At 43.1% G+C, this 10,269-nt stretch overlaps 1 long non-coding RNA gene across 1 annotated transcript; it reads right to left on the bottom strand.

Annotated features, from left to right (window-relative positions):
* Positions 1 to 3,017: 3,017 nt before the first annotated feature.
* Positions 3,018 to 4,162, bottom strand: LOC146733648 (uncharacterized). Its single transcript, XR_014926670.1, has 2 exons — positions 3,980 to 4,162; positions 3,018 to 3,478 (listed from the first exon to the last, which is right to left on the bottom strand). It is a non-coding gene; the product is annotated as an uncharacterized LOC146733648 (long non-coding RNA).
* Between the last annotated feature and the right edge of the window lie 6,107 nt (positions 4,163 to 10,269).

Below are 10,269 nucleotides of genomic sequence, written 5' to 3'. Positions count from 1 at the left end.
GAATACAGCGTATAACAGCGCACCAGCCTCGCCGCAAGTTGCCTATAACACCGGATATCCTTCTTCGAATTCATTGTCTCTTGAACTTTACTAGTCCGCTGCATGTTACGCTGTGGTCCGTTTTCCTCATCACATTTTTTTCGTTCTTGCCTAAGTCCAACTTGGTGCCCCCTTCAGATACATTGTACAGCTTTTGACGCCCACATTCATCTCTCGCGGGGCAGCGTCGGATACAACACCACAGGTTTGATCATTCGTATCACATGGTCCAAAACCATACAGTTCGGCGAACGGGTACTGCACATTCCCATTCTGGCTATCCCTGGCTCCGCCCTCTGCCCAGTATTAGCCTACAAGCAGATGGTGGACATGTTGCCAGCACCTTCAGAAGCGTACCTGTTTCTTGCACCGTCATCTACCGGCAGACTGCATCCTTTGACCTACCAGTCTTTTGTTCGACATCTGCGATCATTGCTCAGCTCCACAGGGCTGGACCCAAACAGCTACTCCGGTCACAGCTTTCGTCGTGGAGGTGCCTCCTTCGCATTTCAGTCGGGAGTAGACCCTGAAGCAATTAAAGCGCAAGGCGACTGGCGCTCACAAGCTTACCTGCTCTACATGGAATCCTCATTCGGTCGTCGCCTCAGGGCGGCATCATGCATTCGCGCTGCTATCAAGTCTGGCCAAGTCGATCTGACACTTTGAACATTTGCTTTTGGCGGCTTTTATTTTTGGCCTTTTAATGCTGTATTTCGCTGTATGCCAGAAATGTAATTTTAGATTCAACAGAATAAAACTATCTTTTTATTTGAGCATTAACATGTAATTCAGTATAATAAATAAATACATAATTAAATCTCCTGTGTACAACATGTAATTCAGTATAATAAATAAATACATAATTTATTCTCTGGTGTAAAACATGTAATTCAGTATAATAAATACATAATTAAATCTCTGGTGTACAACATGTAATTCAGTATAATAAATAAATACACAATTAAATCTCTATACAAAGTATATAATCAACAACTCTGCCACCATTGGCTTTTCATTGTTGCAAAACAGAAGTGCAAAGTACAAAGTAACAAGTCATTGAAAGTTCCTGTTCAAACTGTTCAAATTAATCATCATGTATCAAACTTGGTCTTGACAATATTCAAGAAATATAATTACGTGGTGAAATACCAAAACAGTGTACATACTGAGTATGACAAATAACAAGAAAAAACAAAAGAAAATGGTTTACAGTGCACTGATCAAGTACGAGTACTTTCAAAACATTTTTCAATGCAGTGTCCAATGTCTGAAACGCACTGACAAGGTCAAGGTCAAAGTCAACTTCAGAAAGGCACCCAGAATGATTTGGTCGGAATGAAATGCAGCTATTTAAGTCAGCAAGGAACCTGTAAATACATACTGGAATGACTTGTTAAGTTTTAAATACAATATGTCCCATATCTAGTATGTTATCAATAGTCATACTATTAGCAGTACTGCCATGAGCAGTATCCATAATGATTGAATATACCGAGGTTATATTAGACTGTTTGTCAAACATGTACTGACTCCAGAGGCGATACCTAAATATTTAAGTGAAGCTTAATGAACATAACCTGCAATCACTAATTTATCTAGACCCGTTATTTCACACTTTGAAGTATGACCAGCACTGCCTTCTATATCACCACTTAGCAACAGAATCATTCTCTTATTGTACAAATAAAGTTGCATAAATCCACACAGAAAAAAAGTTGTTAGTGTTTTTATTACAAACTTCATTTTGTGTACAATGAAAAATTCAAAGTCTAAAAACATAATTTTATATTAATATTATTTTTGACAAAATAAAAGCGTCATCAATGAAGAATTTTAATTTTAATTATAAAAGCAAATATTCTCTGTAATAGATTTGTGTATATTGCAGAACTATGTGGTATTGTTGCACGATGTAAGACATCAAAATTGTCTTTCAAATCCAGATCCTGTGAAAAAATATGAAAAAAAACTTTGCAAACAAACAATATACAGTTCACATAAATCCACCAAAACCTTGCAACAATAATAATTTGGTTTTCTCAGATGCACATTTAAACAAATGGATTCAAACAAGTAACCTTAAATTATCGATGGTTATGACAGTATCTACGACTGTGCTTTTATTCAAAACAAAAAGCCCACTTTATAAGGCTTATTTCGATGTTTTTTTCTATTTCAAAATATTGCCACATGTGATTGTTTATAAGCACAACAAACACAAGCACAACATTTGCATGAAAGTAATCCTAATTGACACTTGATGAAAGATCCGATTTGCATATCAATACTACAAAGTTTATGTAATTACGGTACTTGTTTCGACCAGCATTCCGCTTTTACATCGACAGCTTATTGCTTAATTTCCGACCGCACAGTCTTGTCCGACCGGAAACAGCACGCATTTTAATTGCTCTTTATTCGCTCGCTCGCTCATTGAAAACACTGACCGCTTGCCCAAACACTGATCACACATGAGTAGTCGAAATGGTGGTTTTCAAAATATAATAGTTGCATAATACTTGTATCGTCAAAGCAACTCAAGCAGTACCTCTTGTTGCGTGTTTTGGGTGCTTGATCTAAATGTAATATTTTAACGAGAAAGTTACGTGAAAAAGCATAGGTAACTTCCTTCGACCATGGAAGGTACTAAAGGAAGGAGCCACGACGCTATTGTTTTAGCTTTACCCCATGATCGTTTGTCAATGTTTATTCACAAACATTGTTCTTCTTAGCTTTTAACACCTTCGTACAATGGGTTATGCTAATCTCGAGCATTCGGTAATATTCAGAGCATGTTCGGAAGCGATAGTACCTCGCATGTACAATATTGAAAATGGCGAACTTTAATGGAAAATTGTCAGATATAACATTGATTGAAGAAGAACTGATGAAATATCGTGAATTTTGTATTTGTAATGGTAATGAGAGTTAATCAATGATTGCTTCAATCTGATTAAAATCTGATGTAGTGTACGGGCTTTAATTATTTTGGCCATAAACTTATTTTAATTTTATTTTTTATTATATTTGTTATTAATGCCTTTTTATTTTATTATTTTACTTTGATTTTGAGATTTTTTTTTAATTCCGCCCTACCTACATCTGATCCGACGCCTATGTAAGTCCCGTTCAAATCTCGCGTAAGTAACAGCCAATCACAGCCCCCCTTTTTATACAGGCTGTCGGTTGCTTACTTTTCAGTGTATACGGGCAATCTTTCTGTACATTATATTTTGCCCACTTGAATAAACCATTAATAGAAAATTGCTAGTACATTTTTATTTACAGAAGAAATTTTACAATTTTTGTCATTACATTGAATATTTTTTTTTTTACTTCCAACAAATGTGTACACTTGCAGATACATCTTCGCCAGCCAAGGTTCGTTCATTCAGTCAGTCATCGCTTCAATTTGACATCAAACACTGAGCATAATTATCTAGAATGGAAGCAAAAAAATGAGTAAATCGTAATGAGTAGAACACTGTTAACAGCTATAGTAAACAATGCAAACTGATTTTAAATTGTATAACGGTCACCGGCCCACGGAATCGACGCAGAAAATTGGAGCAAAAAATATTTCTTGATCAATTGCAATGTGTTCCAAATAAAAAATATTTTATTCCAGTCCAAATCAGCTCAGTTACTTTAATAAAGAGTTATTGTATAATGTACAAAATGTTGATACAATTTGATGAATATTTACAGCTACGGCTTCAATATCGTAGACGATTTTGGCCCGATCGTCAACAAAACATCACCTGTCTCCAGGGCAAGAGACTGGAACTTTGAAAAAGACACCGGTGTTCTGTCGAACCGGTGGAAGCAAAATCGTCACTCCCAGAATAACTACGCAAAATAACGATCTAAACTCGAACCATTCGAGCCACAATATTAACATAAAAATGACTTTCGTTGCATTTGACAATGATAAACTTACCGAAAAGCAGTGTTATTCTCGGTCGCTAATTATAACGTCGGTATAATCAGCCATTTTATTTGAGTGTGTTTGCCACCTGACTCTGCCCGGTGACGTCATCATGTGCGCTATAGAAGGAGGTCTGTGATTCGTTGACTAAAATCGCCGATAGTGGGTCTCGTTGAAATCTCGTTACATAGGCATCGGATCAGATGTATGTAGGGCAGAATTAAAAAAAAAACACGAAATCAAAATCAAAGTAAAATGATAATAAAATAAAAAGGTATTAATAACAAAAGTAATAAAAAATAAAATTAAAATAAGTTTATAGCCAAAATAATTAAAGCCCATACACTACATCAGATTTTAATCAGATTGTGATTGCTTGTGACGATTGCATTATTCAATGGTACCATTTTGGCGCCCGAAACTGTCGAAATTTTTGACCACCGGACATCGGCGAACACCAACAGAAAAGATAGTATCGAAAGATCAGCATGTCTCCACACTTTCTCTGTGATAATATTTCTTAGGAGTCCTTAGGAATTGTTGTTGTATGCACTCGAAATCTTATTATAGTTACAGTTGCTAATATTTAAAACATGGGAAATTTGTGAAGTCAAACGTTCATCTGTTGAATTTCCGATTGTGAAATACGTATTTTGACCTTTTACACCTAAACAAACCCAGTGCGCATGTGTGATGACCGTAGTTTCTTAATGCGCATATATTTCATAGTCACATTAAAAAAATGGCGGGGTTGTATCATACTCCGCTAACTGGTTACTTGTGTAAACAATCGCAAACTATCATGGACACCAAATATGAGCTAGACAATGGCCTTATCAGGATTAATTTGGGTTGAAACAAAAGGAAATAAGCCAATTAAGAGGCTTAAGTGGCCACTTGATAGGCGTCATGGCTCCTTCCGTTAGTACCTTCCATGTTTCGACAGAGCAGAGAAACGAGGAAAATGTTAATGATTAATTCCAAAAATAACGATACCACAACCACGTCAGTCCACAGGCAGTCGGTCTGGTAAAATTTGGCATCCAATTTTCAAAATTAAGTCACAATCAGCTCGATCTATACGTACGGTAAAAGTGTTCCCACAAAAAATATTTTTGACTAAAACGGCCATGTGCTCAGAAAAAATAGAACAGAGCTTGACATACATGAATAATTTATTAGGCTTCAGAAAAAAACGTTTCAAATTTAGTTATAGCATGGAGGTGGTTATAGCCATAAATATTTGGTGGCCAGACGATGAACAATTCGAAAATCAGGACTCACACGGAAGTTCTTCAGGTTTACCTTATTTCACAACTAGCAAAGAAAACTCGCCGTGGACTCAGCCTATTTTTTATTCTTACTGAACTGAGGTCAAATCCCTCCGTTAGTCAAAATATACCGATGTTTTTCAGTGAATTATTTTGAAGCCTGTCATAGCACACAAAAAAAACCCTAAAAGTATGTGAATCGAAGCCGCAGATTGGACTGTGTGACGACCCTTCAATTAGCGTCAAATATGCTTTGTTACAACATCATTGATTTGCTGAAAGTCACCTGATCAGAGCACAACCTGGGTCACAGAACCTTATTTGTCCGTAATATCAACAGGATTTTGCAAGATAACCACACCCACATTTTCAACCATTTTCAGCGCGGAAGTTGCCAATAAATGTTGAAGAACTCGTGCATTTCATGGATTTGGATAAAATAAAGCTAGCGATTGCTAAAAATGGTTATTAATATATTCTCCGATGCTCTTAGAATTTTTATTTTTTTTTATTTCAAGGTAAGAAATGGCTAGTTGAAGTTGCATCGACTTCAAGGCGGCTTTTTCATCGCGAACAACTCTAGCTCTGTTGTAGTTTCGCGATGTAAAATGAAATATATATAATAATAATAATAATTGTTTCATTATTTGGGTTTTCAGGCAACAAATTACAGGACATGATCCCCATGAATTACGGTCAATGTTTGTCCTGTCTCGGCAGATTGTGTTAAATGCCAGATGTCGGGACCAACGCCGTCCTAAACTCAGTATGGAGAAACCAACGGGGATCGATGGATTGGCTAGATTCACAGTTTTTATGTTAAAATCAATTCATATTAAACATTTTTTAATAACTTGCATTCTTATTTTCTAATACATCAAATAATGATTCATCAGAATATGACAATGACACTTCTGATGATAAATAACCTCAATACAAACCCATTCATAGTTACAATTCACATAATTTTTATCTGACTTACCATAGAGCTTGCACAATGACGTAGAATGTGATTTACATAACATTCCACCAGAAATGTTGTGAGGAAACTTGTTTAAACACTGGTACCAAAGAAATATGTTGCACCAATATTTGGAGAATGGAAAATCTCAGCAAAAAGTCACAGCCATAAAATAAGGTCTTTGATTACACCAATGGCAAGTAAGTCTCTCAGAAAGGATGAAAATCAGGAGTTTTCTTGTCATTCTTGTTGGTATGTTGTCATAGCAGTGTATAATTCCAGGTTTGGTTGTATTTAATCATGAACAGTGCCAGCCATGTTCACATTCTGAAAAGCGAAGTATTTTAGAACTGAAAAACCCATGCTTGTACATTCCACTCATTACCTTCCATTTCACTCATTCCCTTACATTTTTTTCAAACCGCTCCATTCACATAATACTTTACATTACCCTCATACAATCCGCCCACTCATTTCCTCTCGCACACATGCCGCCCACTCATTTCCTCTCGCACACACGCCGCCCACTCATTTCCTCTCGCACACTCCACCCACTGATTCCCTCTCGCACACACGTCACCCATTCATTCCCTCTCGCACACACGCCATCCACTCATTTCCTCTCACACACACGCCGCCCACTCATTCCCTCTCGCACACACACAGCCCACTCATTCCGTTTCGCACACACGCCGCCCACTCATTTCCTGTCGCACACACGCCGCCCACTCATTTCCTCTCGCACACACCCCGCCCACTCATTTCCTCTTGCACACACCCCACCCACTCATTTCATCTCGCACACAAACACCGCCCACTCATTTCATCTCGCACACAAACCCCGCCCACTCATTTCCTCTCGCACACAAACCCCACCCACTCATTCCATCTCTCACACACACCCCGCTCACTCATTTCATCTCGCTCACACACCGCCCACTAATTTCATCTCGCACACAAACACCGCCCTCTCATTTCATCTCACATACAAACCCCGCCCACTCATTTCATCTCGCACACACACACCGCCCACTCATTTCATCTAGCACACACAACCCGCCCCACCCACTCATTCCATCTTGCACACACACACCACCCACTCATTCCATCTCGCACACACACCCCGCACACTCATTTCATTACGAACACACACACACTCCGCCCACTCATTTCCACTCGCACACACCCCACTCCGCCCACTCATTCCATCTCGCACACACACTGCCCTCTCATTTCATCTCGCACACACACCCCGCCCGCCCACTCATTCCATCTCGCACACACCCCGCCCCGCCCACTCATTTCATCCCGCACACACACTGCCCTCTCATTTCATCTCGTACACACACACCACCCTCTTATTTCATCTTGCATACACACCCCGCCCACTCATTTCATTTCGCACACACCCCGCCCCGCCCACTAATTCCATCTCGCACACACCCCGCCCCGCCCATTAATTCCATCTCGAACACACACACCGCCCACTCATTCCATCTCGCACTCACCCCACCCACTCATTTCATCTCGCACACATCCCCCGCCCACTCATTCCCACCCACACACTCACCCCGCCCACTCATTTCCACCCGCACACACACCCCGCCCACTCATTTCATCCCGCACAAACACCCCACCCACTCATTTCATCTTGCACACACACCCGCCCACTCATTTCATCTTGCACACACAACCCGCCCGCCCACTCATTCCATCTCGCACACACACCCCGCCCACTCATTTCATCTCGCACACACACACCCCGCCCACTCATTTCATCTCGCACACACCCCACCCACTCATTTACACTCGCACACACACACCGCCCACTCATTTCCACCCGCACACACACCCCGCCCACTCATTTCATCTCGCACACACCCCGCCCACTCATTTCATCTCGCACACACACCCCGCCCACTCATTTCCACTCGCACACACACTGCCCACTCATTTCATCTCGCACACAAACACCGCCCTCTCATTTCATCTTGCATACACACCCCGCCCTCTCATTTCATCTTGCATAAACACCCCGCCCACTCATTTCATCTAGCACACACCCCGCCCCACCCACTCATTCCATCTCGCACACACCCCGCCCTGCCCACTCATTCCATCTCGCACACACACACCGCCCACTCATTCCATCTCGCACACACACACCACCCACTGATTCCACATCTCATACACACACCCCGCCCACTCATTTCATCTCGCACACACACCCCGCCCACTCATTTCATCTCGCACACACACCCCGCCCACTCATTTCCACTCGCACACACACCGCCCACTCATTTCATCTCGCGCACACACACCGCCCTCTCATTTCATCTCGCACACACACCGCCCACTCATTTCATCTTGCATACACACCCCGCCCACTCATTTCATCTCGCAAACACACACCGCCCTCTCATTTCATCTCACATACAATACACACCCCGCCCACTCAATTCATCTCGCACACACACCCCACCCGCCCACTCATTTCATCTCGCACACACACTGCCCTCATTTCATCTCGTACACACACACCGCCCACTCATTTCATCTCGTACACACACACCGCCCACTCATTTCATCTCGCACACACACACACAGCCCTCTCATTTCATCTTGCATACACACCCCGCCCACTCATTTCATCTCGCACACACACACCCCGCCCACTCATTTCATCTCGCACACACCCCACCCACTCATTTACACTCGCACACACACACCGCCCACTCATTTCCACCCGCACACACACCCCGCCCACTCATTTCATCTCGCACACACCCCGCCCACTCATTTCATCTCGCACACACACCCCGCCCACTCATTTCCACTCGCACACACACTGCCCACTCATTTCATCTCGCACACAAACACCGCCCTCTCATTTCATCTTGCATACACACCCCGTCCTCTCATTTCATCTTGCATAAACACCCTGCCCACTCATTTCATCTAGCACACACCCCGCCCCACCCACTCATTCCATCTCGCACACACCCCGCCCTGCCCACTCATTCCATCTCGCACACACACACCGCCCACTCATTCCATCTCGCACACACACACCACCCACTGATTCCACATCTCATACACACACCCCGCCCACTCATTTCATCTCGCACACACACCCCGCCCACTCATTTCATCTCGCACACACACCCCGCCCACTCATTTCCACTCGCACACACACCGCCCACTCATTTCATCTCGCGCACACACACCGCCCTCTCATTTCATCTCGCACACACACCGCCCACTCATTTCATCTTGCATAAACACCCCGCCCCACCCACTCATTCCATCTCGCACACACCCCGCCCTGCCCACTCATTCCATCTCGCACACACACACCGCCCACTCATTCCATCTCGCACACACACACCACCCACTGATTCCACATCTCATACACACACCCCGCCCACTCATTTCATCTCGCACACACACCCCGCCCACTCATTTCATCTCGCACACACACCCCGCCCACTCATTTCCACTCGCACACACACCGCCCACTCATTTCATCTCGCGCACACACACCGCCCTCTCATTTCATCTCGCACACACACCGCCCACTCATTTCATCTTGCATACACACCCCGCCCACTCATTTCATCTCGCAAACACACACCGCCCTCTCATTTCATCTCACATACAATACACACCCCGCCCACTCAATTCATCTCGCACACACACCCCACCCGCCCACTCATTTCATCTCGCACACACACTGCCCTCATTTCATCTCGTACACACACACCGCCCACTCATTTCATCTCGTACACACACACCGCCCACTCATTTCATCTCGCACACACACACACAGCCCTCTCATTTCATCTTGCATACACACCCCGCCCACTCATTTCATCTCGCACACACACACCCCGCCCACTCATTTCATCTCGCACACACCCCACCCACTCATTTACACTCGCACACACACACCGCCCACTCATTTCCACCCGCACACACACCCCGCCCACTCATTTCATCTCGCACACACCCCGCCCACTCATTTCATCTCGCACACACACCCCGCCCACTCATTTCCACTCGCACACACA

The sequence above is a fragment of the Saccoglossus kowalevskii genome, chromosome 16 (assembly GCF_978046115.1).
Source record: "Saccoglossus kowalevskii chromosome 16, keSacKowa6.1, whole genome shotgun sequence".
Taxonomy (NCBI): Eukaryota; Metazoa; Hemichordata; class Enteropneusta; family Harrimaniidae; genus Saccoglossus; species Saccoglossus kowalevskii.
Note: the sequence above shows the minus strand (reverse complement) of the source record. Positions and strands in the feature narration are given on the sequence as shown.